This window comes from Drosophila novamexicana, unplaced genomic scaffold (genome assembly GCF_003285875.2).
Source record: "Drosophila novamexicana strain 15010-1031.04,08,12 unplaced genomic scaffold, DnovRS2.1 tig00000008-arrow-pilon, whole genome shotgun sequence".
In the NCBI taxonomy this organism is placed as follows: domain Eukaryota; kingdom Metazoa; phylum Arthropoda; class Insecta; order Diptera; family Drosophilidae; genus Drosophila; species Drosophila novamexicana.
Window position 1 is genome coordinate 2,058,661 of NW_020824765.1, and position 12,039 is coordinate 2,070,699.

At 39.4% G+C, this 12,039-nt stretch overlaps 1 long non-coding RNA gene across 1 annotated transcript in view; it reads left to right on the forward strand.

The window, feature by feature from the left end:
- Positions 1–12,039, forward strand: part of LOC115764803 — a 39,546-nt gene that overhangs the window by 1,915 nt on the left and 25,592 nt on the right. The gene's annotated exons all lie outside the window — the stretch shown is intronic.

Consider the following 12,039-nt stretch of genomic DNA (forward strand, 5'->3'; position numbering starts at 1 on the left):
TTTCTAAGCTGGCATTTGCTTTTAGCCATTTATTATAACTAATTTTTTAAAGAATGACAGAAAGTGTGAAACATGTTACTCTTCTCCCTCCAGCATGAGCAGAGAGAGAGAGAGAGAGAGAGCGAGAGAGAGAGAGCGAGCGAGCCATTGTCGGACGACCTTCGCTTATTGCTTGGCGTTTTATGTGGGCAAGCTTTTAATTAATATTTTTAATTAATAGCTTTTAATGCATATTCTTGGCGGTTTCTAATTGGAGGCCAGCTAAAACGAAAGAGGGCCAGGAAAACGTTATGCTAATTTCCAATTGGCGGCCCACAGACAAGATTCTTATTGGTTTTAATTGGCCAACAAGTGCAGTGAGGCAAAATGAGGCGCGCACAGTGACCACACAGCGTGATTCGAGTTGTTAAAACCAAACTTGATTTCAATGCAAAGTGAAATTTTCCACACACACACACACACACACTCACACACACACACACATAAGTAAAAGCGTTGAAAGACAACTTGCAGCAACAAAACAAATTCGAAATTAACAACAATAATGTTCGCAGTCCGTAATGACCGAGTGACTGAACTGTTGGCTAGGAAAACGGGAGTGGAGGAGGGGGAGGGAGTCGTTGTTTTGGTGACTTTTATGACGTTGGATCAAGCGTAATGCAAAATTACGCGTTTTGCATACACAAGACAACGAACCGAATACCGAATTCCGATTTGAGCCGCGTTCGACAAGAGCGACCGATCGAGCGATCGGCCATTAAGGTTGCGCCGGACGCACTTGCTCCACTCAGGCACTTACACACACTCGCACACACACAGTCACTCAGTCACCGGCTAAGGCAGCGGCTATGTTGTTTGGCTTTGGCTACACGCAAAACGATTTCTGTCCGGCCAAGAGTCGCAGTCGAAGACGTACCGTGGGCCACAACCAAGCTGAGACGCGTTTCGAATTGAACTAAAGCTGAAGAATGGTAGCTAACGGTGAGCGAGCCAAGCGGCGGCGGCTAAAACACGTTTTAGCCAAAGACAAGTGCATGTGCTCTCCCCAAAGAGAACGAGAGTGTGTGAGAGACAGACAGAGAGAGAGAGAGAGAGGGAGCCGCAAACTTTAAGCTGGGCCCGCAGCGCGTGACTGCGTTTGCATAGGGTTGTCAAGTGCTTGCCGGGTTGTGCGACATTCCAGCTTGATATATTGTTTATTAAATAAATTAAATTAAATGTAATTTGAGACACCTTAGTGAAAGATAGGAAACGTGATTCTGTTCAAACCAAATATATAAGAAATTATAATGAATGTCGAAAATGTACTCAGTGCATGATTCGGAATGCTCTTATATAACTGGGAACAGATTATGTCCTGGCAGGGCACGCTCATATTTGAATGTGTAACGGCTTAAATAGCATAGACAACAACCCAGCTGTTACCTAGCGAATGCACTGCAAAGAAACCAGAATTACTCCACATTTAACGAAATTGATTCCCGTCGGCCTTAGCCAAGACACAGTCCGAAACGGAAGCTTTGAAAGTGCGATTAAAAAAAGTAAAAATATTGTTAAAAACATGAAGTCATGTTATGTTGTGATATATAAAGTAAATTGATAATTTTTAATTACCTTAAATACAATTATATATATATGTGTATATATAATAAATATGTTTTTAGTTTTAAATTATATTTGTTAATACTAAAGATTTATTTAAAAAAAAATCAATTTTATTTTAATGTCACTTTTATGAGCTCCTTATTTTATACTAGTTTTTTTTTTTACTGAATAACTAGGTTAAGGGTTTAAAGCATTTCCCAACTCCCAGCTCGATGAGTTCACCTAAAAGGTGCGCATAATCACATTTCCAATTTCAAATGTCAACGGGATTTGGAACCCATCTGAAATCAAATATTTGCGCAGTCCGATAAATTACGGACGCAAAGAATGTCTGGAAAGCGATGGCAGATGGCCAGTTGTTAACGATTCGCTAGTTATACCCTTGCGAAGGGTATTCACATTTTGTCACGCAATATGTAACGCATATATATTCTTGATAAATATTGAAAGTCGAACCGATTCTGCCAAGTCCGTCTGGCTGTTTTTTTTATGCAAGTTAGTCTCTAGATATTAGGCAGAATCGACCGAATCGGATTACTTTATCATCAAATGCCTTAAAAATAGTCTGTCGATCAAGTTCTTGTTAGAACTGTTTTAGGAATTAGGCATTTAATAGTTAAAGTGTATCTCAACTTCTCTTCTATGTATTGCAGCCCTAAAGAGTTGATAAATGGGTTTATCTATGGAAAACTTTTCTGTCTTCACCAAACTTTAATATTATAATATTTTAACAAAACTTCTATGGAATCCAATCAAAGTTCTCTATTATATGCCTACTAACGAAAGCCACATGTCCGTAAGGGTATTTAATCTTCGGCTTGTCGCAGATAGAAGTTCTTTCTGGCTTTTCGGCCACCTTTGGTGGCAATGCTTATGGGTATTCATTTTTGCAGGCACTGTTCAAATGGGGCAACAGTCAGAGTGAGAGTCGGACTCGGAGCCGGAGTCGGGCGGGCATTTGCTGTTGGTCGATATGGATATGGATGTGACATAAACGTTGGCTCATCACAAGGACGATGGATTGGAAATATGCAAATGATGTGCGGCAACTTCCTGACCCTCTCGCAATTCAGTTGCAAGTGCAAAAAACTCTGTTGCATGCGGCAAGGGGCAAGGGGCAGCATGTCCCACCTGTAGCCCAGCGCATGCAACTTTTTGCTGCCAATCTTCATATGTGTGTGTGTGCGAGTGTGTGTGTGCGTGTGTGTGTTGTCCGTTTCAGCTTCAATATTTTAATCTATTTGCCGGCAGCTGAAGTTGACAGCTTTGAGACGATTCGCGCGCAATTTCTTTTACAGCTTAAATCGAAAAAAATTTGCTCCTCACATTTTTTTTGTCAGCCTTCAGTTTTCTTCTTTCTCATTTCTGTATTTCTTTATTTTTTTTTTATTTATTTTTTTTTGTGTTTTCATATCTTTTCTATTTGTGTAACCGCGCAAGATGAACAGAATGCCAGAACACAATTTATTTCGTGCGTGTCTTTGACCTCGACAGTTGCCTTCTTTGTGTGAGTAATTGTCCCTGTGTGTGCGTAGTGTGTGTGTGTGTGATGTGTCAGCATCTGAATTTTTGGCAGATTGGGCGCCCAGAAACCCGCAGAAAAAAACTACTCTACGACATTCAAGGCTTCCACTGGAATGCATTCAAGCATGTGAAAAGGTCCGTCAAGTTTAAGGACTTCTTTTTCCTAAGCCTTGAAAGTTTCATTTGAAGTATGCTGGTTTTTAGCCAACCTTCAAATTATTTTGTTAGGGAAGGTCTGGTTCTTAAGTCGGGAGCCGTGCATAATGATTATTTCTAATTGTTACATTACAAAAAAACATCTAATTAAGTTTAGGAACAATATCTTTAACAGATTTTTCGGCATTTGCTAAAAAAAAATGCGTCAGTCTTAAAGATATTTCTCAATTGTAATGCTTATTTTCACACACATACATATCAGGGCAAAGTCATAAAATATAACTCCAACAAACATGCAGAAACACAACTTGTTTCATACGCTTGACGCTTACAATTCCCAACCAGTTCCAGCTTTAAAGGGGAAATAGTCGATTGCAGACTTTGCTAAAAGACTTTTTAATTGTATTCTGCTTCAATTCTCGGAGCTTATAGTCCGATACGCTAGGACGGGGCTGAGATATAGTCCAATCGATTATATATTTGTTTTTGTTTACATCAAACCTATTTTCAAAGATCTTTGTGATCCTCATCACAAGGCTACAACGGGCCTAAGACGTCGCTTCAACTTTTGTTTCTTGTTGAAAAATCTATCTAAAATGTAACTTTCCACTAGAAATAGAGCTTAAATACCAGCTATTGTATACTATAAACAGAATATATTTGTATATACATGAGTCGATTAGTCGATGTTCTAATGTTTTATAACAGACATATTTAGTTCGTGATACTAGTTGAAAACTATGCGAAAGACCTTCTCAATGCACATTTGATTGTCCTGTAAACATGTCCATGAAACGTGTTTTGCCCCCAGACAAGTATGCCGCCAAAAAAAATATCATAATTCAAATGCTATTAAAAGTAGAAGGAAAGTTGGAAAAAACTCAGCAGAGCAAGTCCACAAACACGTAGTAAACGCTCTCTTGGGCAGACGATAGACCGTCTTCCAGTGGGAAAATGAGCCCCGAAAATAATTTGTCATTATTTCGGCTGCAGCCGAGCGGAAAGGCAAACTAAGAACAGCTACTCTCAACGCGAACATAGCAAAACTTGGCCAAACTTGAAGTTTGTGAAGGAGGCGTCGACAGACGTCAAGATATGACTTGTCATTTTTCCAGCTGCCACTCGTCGATTCCCTGTGCCCGGATGCTTCCCGGAATGAAGCCGGCGGTTGCCGGCTATCAGAGCTGCCAACTTGTTCTGGGCGTCAACGCGGCTGCCAACTCCATATGAGATGACAATGTGTTGGCATTATCCGGCAGCTCGTGGCCCCAAGTTGTGGCGGAAATTCATTTGCCACGCCCTTGCATTAATAGTTTTGTGACGACCACGGTTAAACCAATTGTAAACTTTTCTCCCTTGTCATATAAACAGCTTCCACGTCTTCGCCTTCGAATGAGGGCTTAGTAACAACTGCTAGTTGAAAGGCGCTAAGAACAACGACAAAGTGCACCATTTTAGTCACAAGTCGTCGTAAACTGGAAAAGTAAAGAACAACCAAAAGCAAAGGCTGTGGAGGCCACAATGTGGATCTGAAACAATACAAATTATATCTGCTACAAAGTCAAAATCCCCGTAAAGTATTCAGTATTCAGTTTAGATTCTTGCCATTAAGGTGTTTCAAGAAATTGTCAAAATTCAAACCTGATTAAATATAAATATTTGAACTTTTAATACAAATTTCCTTTTCATGCATTTAAATATTCTATATACACATAACGAAAGAAAGTCATCTTTAGCTTTGTGCCATTTTTCTGCTTTGCGTAACTTGATGCTCTCAACGAGTTATCGCTGCCAATAATTGGAGAGGTATTTGTAAACCTAGAGTTGTTAACAAAGTCGGCTGCTGATAGATTTGAAAGAAGATAAAATCACATTTCTGCTCATAGAGTAGAACAGCTTCGCTCCGCAAAAGATAGTTTTGTATCTTAAGCACAATTTCAATTCCAAGCTTTTTTTCTCTTTTATTCAATTTTGCTTTACAAATTGCCAGCTATTAAACTACAATTTATTGAATAAACTTGAGCTTAAACTAAAGCGGCAAGGGGAATACAGAGCTTATTGCTGTGGCCCTGGTACTCAATCTTATCTTAATAGGTAATAACTCATGGACACATTTAACATTCAGCTTATATATTGGAACGTACAACCCTTAACGTTTAGAAAATAGTTTTTTTTTATGGATTTTATGGATTTCTACTAGTTAGCTTACTCCTGCTTTAAGGAACTAGAATATTTGTAACCGGTTTCCTTTGCTGGAAAGAAAGAAATAAAATTTGGATGCATTTTGAATAACATCCAAGACATATTGATGTGTTTTTCCCCTTTTTTATATTCATACTTCATTCTCTTCTTTTCACCCTGATCCTCTCTTAGGATACATTTATTTTGTTCTCAAAAATATTAGTGATACTTTTTGATTTGTTGTTCACTTTTACTCAGCCATTGCACAAATCTTAAAAGCTTTTCTGTAATTTCACACAACTTGTAAAGCACAGAATTATTTTTGATATTAGAACAATTCTTAAATCTCTGACCATAAAAGACGCCACTCACAAAGCATTAGCTCCGTATCCTTCCGTTTTCCGGACAATGTTTCCTCCTTCACTTTTTATCAGCTGCAATTTAAGCAAGTGTGTGTTCGAGCCGAGAGTGCTCGACTAGTAGATACCCTGTATTCAGCGCCAAGTTGCGATTAGAAACATTCAATCTCTCTTATATTGATTGATTTTATTTATGTTGATTATTTTAGGGTAGAGTCTGCCTGTAACATACATTTGCATAAAACCAATAAACCCTTTTTAACCACCTGCAATATGTACAGGGTATTAAAGTTGATTGAACGTCTCGTTTGATGCGAATAATTTGATTGAAAAGGGTTTTTCTTCAGTTGCTTTTGCCCCAAAGCGGGCAAACAAATAAAATCGACGATGCGCATAAGTCTTAAAACAAAAACCACATTTATTTTTATCAGCATATTTCGTTTCTTTCAATAAGCCCAATGCTCGTCACTTCCCGCCCAAAAACTTTTGGGATTACCAATTTTGAGCAAAGGCAACACGCCTTGGATTTGAAATTAATTAAGCAAGTGTCAGAGTTTTAGCCTAAGTTGAACCCGAAAATGCCGAGTCACATTAAATGGATATATTGTGAGGAATTCCCATTTACACGCTATACAGAATACGAGCTCCTCTGTTGTGCCAGAATAGCATAATATGCCCATAAAAAGCATATACTACCTAACCTATATTGTGCGTTTAAAGTGCTCAGGTCGAGCATACCCGACTAGGCGAGAATACCCTGTAGTTGATTCACACTGTGCTTCTTCTACTCTTAGCTTTATATAGTGCAGGGTACAAAAAAAAACAAGTATGACCAAAGATAGGATTTCAAAGACACGAATTTACCACGAATCGTTAGCTAATACGTTGTCTGCCATACAAATTTTGAAAAGGTACATTTTCAAATGCAAATTATTAAGGAAACGTTATAAATGGATACCCAAAAGGATATCTAATACTTATAACATAACATATATTATCATATTATCAGATTTTATGTCTTAATAGTTATTCAGTCCTTTAGAATGCCATTCCGCTTCCATGTCATCAAAAATGAGATTTCCCTCGTGATTCCAATTTTCAAAACCCGATTCCGCACAGAAGTAAATACTTATAAGTAAATAATTTATAAGTAATTACTTAATGAAGATCTTTGAAAATGAGATTGAAGTTGATCTGATTGAAACAAACCCGTTTCTTGAGAAAAATGTCAGCTCATTTTCCAATCTTGGCGGTAGAGTATGCAAAAGGTCCGAATATCGTTTTTTATTAAAACGCTATAAAGATCTTGTAAAGTAAGTTATGAGCCGATTGAATACAAATTTGAACCTGCGGCCCATTCGTCGATAATCAATCAATCAATCAGTTCAGGAATAAACGTTCTATATAAATATACGCAGATATGCGAATTGTTTGCTTAGAGGATTTTTCTTGAATTTTGTACCCTCAAACAAAAGTAAACTTGTGCTAGTTTTTCGAACACTTTAACCCTTAAAAGGATTAAATTTAAACTCATAATCCTGAATGGCAAGCTTTCAGCTGAAACGCACTACTCGCAACTATGTGACAATCCAGGCGAATGTCCTTTTTATTGTTAGGCGAATTCGAGAATTTCCAGCGGTTGTGTGAGTGTGTGTATGAGTGGGTGTGTGTGTGTGTGTGTGTGTGCTCGCATCTCAATTTATGAGCTGAGTGGCTCCTCCACATGCCACTTTAGCTGTGATCCGGGTCGTGCTCGAAGTAAACGAACAGCTATTTTTATATGTTCTCTAAATTTTTTGGTATTTTTGTACCCTTAACGGAATTGAAATCGTTAGGGAGGGTATAATGGTTTTGTGTAAATGTATGTGACAGGCACAAGAAACTATTATCATTAAACAGAAGGACAACGAGCTGAGTCGATTAAGCTGTCTGACTGTCTGTCTGTCTGTCTGTGTAGGCAAGTCGAACCCGGAAACTAAAGAGACTTGGAAATTTTTATATACATTCTCGTATATACATGATATCGTATATCCAGCTTGTTAACTAATTTTTCGTAATATCGATAAATATCGATTTTAAAACATGGTATAAAATATTTCAATTGTCAATAATTTTATATAGAACCTCATCCATTTACATGCTCCTGTATCCTTAAAGTGAGTTAGCATGTTTAATTCGGCTGCTTGGCGGCTGCATAGGGTATTTCCTAGTCGAGCTGGAGCACTTCAACACTTGTATTATATGCTCTCTACATTGCTTCGGTGGTTTTTTTTTTGTTGCCTATTTATATATTTATATTTGTTGATGTGCTAAAGCAATAAACGCCAGCATCCCAAATGTCGCATTTTGATATCTGTGGCAGCTCAGTGAAAGGCCCAAGGCGAGCGTCTGCTGGGGATCTTCTTTGGGCTTACCTCGCCGGAGTGCACTTCATCTCAGTAATTATCTCGTGACTGGCGCACTACATTTAATTGGGTTATTCGTCGCTGTGGCAGCTGCTCTTTGACTTGCTTAATTACTGTCAGCCAGTCGTTATACGAGGCGTATGCTTAGTTTTAGGGAATAGTATTATTTGTTTTTGGTTTCGCTTGGTGTCAGATTCGAGGCTTGTGCCCTGTGCCCTGTGCCCTTCCCTGCAATTAGGTACACATGAAGCATCGTGGAGCTGCCCCATGCCACGCATGGACCACATAAACCACCCGCTGTGAGACCGCCCGCTGTGATTGCCCCAAAAAGGAGCTCAGCTCTGAGTCTGCCCGGCTCCGAGCTAGTTGCCAGGACATGGCCGGAGGCAAGATGTGGGTCTGTGGACTTGACCACTTGACCGGCTGGCAATAAACTTGTAAATGCTTAAAATAGACTCGAACTCGAGTGCGCCGACCAAATCGGAAGGGTGTGGGCCATGCCCAGGGCTTAGGCCTGTTGGTGGGCGTGGCAAGAGGAGTGTAATTTCAGCTTAATATAGTGCAAGTCAGCAGGTGATGATTTTCGGCTTGTGCGTGATTCCTGAACAGTGTGAGGAATCTGCTGGCTGGAGGCTTTAAATGGGGCGTGTGATTAAATAGTATTTTTCGTACGTATTGTGGGTAGGTAATCGACTTGGATTTAGTTGCCAGTTTCGACATAATTGAAATATGTGGTATTTGTACGTGTGACATAGCTAAAACTACAATTCAGCAAGCTTCGCTTTTTGTTAGGGAAGGAGTTACATTCACAAAGCTTTATTTTTAAATATCTATGTAAAACTAGCGGGTATACGCAGCGCTTATTCGTAGTACGTTTGAGATAAATTCCCTCAAAGTTCTTTAAAAAGAAGTGTCAAATCCGATCGAACTGTTACGGGCCAAATTGATCTAGAGGCCAAGCCGTGAACAAAAACTCAAACCTCGTGAAAATCGGATGAGATTTGACCGAGTTATGGGGGTAGCAAATGTTGAACCATATCTATATAGGATATTTGTACATAAATTTCGACCAAGAATAATGTTGCCAGATTGCATTATAATCAAAATATGACATGAAAGTTCCTAGCGCAAATCCTTTGCTGTGTTCTGAGACTCGAATCTTCGCTGGGCCTGGTTGGAGAATAGTCTAACGTCATATGAATGACTGGAAGGACTTTATAATGAATTTTGGAATTCAGAAAAAGTTGCAAAACAAGTTCTTTAAGAAACGCACAAAACATTCTCACATTAAATGAAACTGAAGAGGCAAATCGTTTAAAAGTTTGTGCCTAATTTCAGCAATCTTCATGGAACATAAAAAACAAAGAACCTTAATAATTTAATCGCAACTAATTGCAAGCCGGGGTAAACGTAAATCGCTTCAGCTTGTTTTCAGATAGTATATATGAAGTTGAAATTCTTAAATTCATGCATTAATAAAAGCCCAACCCTTCTGTGTGCAAAATTCGGGTCAAACATTTTTTGTGCGAAGTTTCAAGTTTCATCCGATCGACGTCAACTTATTTTCTAAGCCCTTCTTAAGAACTTTATGAAGACGTGTTGGGCAATTGCCCAGGGGAAACTGTGTTCAATTTGGCGGAAATTTAAAATGCATCCTTCCTGTGGGAAAACCGCGGTCAAAAATTATTTGGGTAAAATTTAAGGTTGCATTTTACCGCAAGTAGCATAAAAAATCCCGGGTTCAAGCCGGACCGGTTTAGGCCGTCTTGCAACACTGGCCCAAGTTGCCATAATATTAACTTAAATGTGTTACTGCGCACTAAATACTGACTGAGATAGTTCGAGTATATAAATAAATATGGAAAGCAATATTCTAATACCGTAAAGCTCATGCTGTAAGCATCTTTTCCGACTGTCTTTCATACTGTAACTGTATTTCTGCATAAGTAGAGAAGCCACGCCCCCTTCACCAAAGGCGACAAACGGTAGATGCCTACGTGTCGTACGTCTCAGACACACGTTGAAGGAATATCTCTTGAAGTCTGAGCATGTATGCGTGTGTGAGTGTGTGTGCGTCTCGCCTCCAAAGTGCCCTCATGCTTATTGAGTGCCAATTTTTATATCGTTAATGCGACTGTATTAGTGAGCGTGGCTGTCTATGTGTGCGCGGCTCTGTCTGCGTGCGTCTGTGTGTGTGTGTGTATGTGTGGCTGTGTCTGCCTGCGTGCGTGAGTGTGTGTGCGTGCTAGATTAAGCTTCTCTCTGCTTTGGTTGTTGTTTTTGTGCTCTTGTCGCTGAACGCAATTTACGATTAGCAGTCCCCGCAGCTCCCCTCAACCGCTTTGCCCAGTTTCTCGATAAATTGCTCTGCTTTGCACCTTGAGGTTTGTTTTGTATTTACATTTGCGTTGTGGGTCTCAAATCGTTTTATTTATTTGCCGCAGTCAGTCTCAGCCCCCCAACCCCCCTACCCCCTACCCCTTAGCCCTCACTACATGCACACATATGTTTAATATGCTCCAGCCTTATTATTGTTTTGTGCGTGTGCGTGTGTGTGCGAGTGTGTGTGTTTTATTTGTTTGTGTGCCTTTGTTATTGTAGTCCCGTTATGGCTGCTCTCATTGTTGTTGTTATTGCGTTTTTGAAGTGTCGTCGGGCCACTTAAATGAATATTAATGGCCGTTTAAATAAGAAATGAATAACTAGACGCATTACAAGTATTTTATTTGACGGAAATACACTTAATTTGCACCTTTGCGCGAACCGTAAAACCCAACAAAGCCCTAGCTGTTGGCGGCTTTTGTGTGTAGGCGTTGTTTTTGTACTTTGGCTTTTATTTATCAAACTCAATTTAGACCAAAAGTTTCGCTACAAAGTCCAAAACCAGAAATTAAGACAAAGTCAGCTTCAGTAGCATAAAAGTCAGCCTGAGCTCGTGTTACCCAGGCAAAGCCTTAAACTTTCTTTTGTTGATTTCAAAGAAAGAAGAACAGTAGATAAAAATAACAGAAGTCGAACAGAAGGGCATAGGCAAGGCTTCTAAGAAATATGTGCTTGAATACCAAAAGTCACAGGCACATAAAAAGGTATTTTATTGTCTTAAGGTTATCGAATTACCTGTGCATAAAATCAATATAAATTGGTATAGAATACGATCCAGCTTGCAGACGATAGCATATCATTCTCATCGAGAGTGTGTCACCTGAAAGGTGCGCAACTGTTTGGGCATTAAATATAATCTATATAAATGATGTATTATCTACTTTTCGATGAATATTTCATCGCGGTTCAAAGATTAGAGATTGAGTTGCCTTCGGGAAATGTCCTAACTTTGTTTAAATACACTCCGAACTGTGCTGAACTATAGAAAGTTTGAGATTCGTTGGAATCAACAAGAGTTGCTTGACTCGGCCAATTAGGCTAATTTAATTGAATTTGCATATTTGATAGCCACTTGGCCAACTAATTAGTGGCAATACGCACGTTACTCGGCTGTTGGAGCCAAATATAATATAGATACTGTAATCGTAGAAGCAGCAAACAGCGAAATGAACGGAAATAATATTGAAATTCAAACCCAGAAAACCGCAAAAATGCGCCAGTTGCGGATAAAGCCAAGGATAAATACTCGACTTGGCCCGATGACAACTTGACTCGGTGGCTGCCCCACTCCGGGCTCCACTCGGGACTCAGTGACGCGAGAAGCGGGTTTATTATTTTAATAAGTCAAAAGAAACAAATATGAGCAAAATGTGAAGCCATTTTCCGCTTACGAAGCCACAACTGATGGGCTGTCCTCGCTGGCAAAG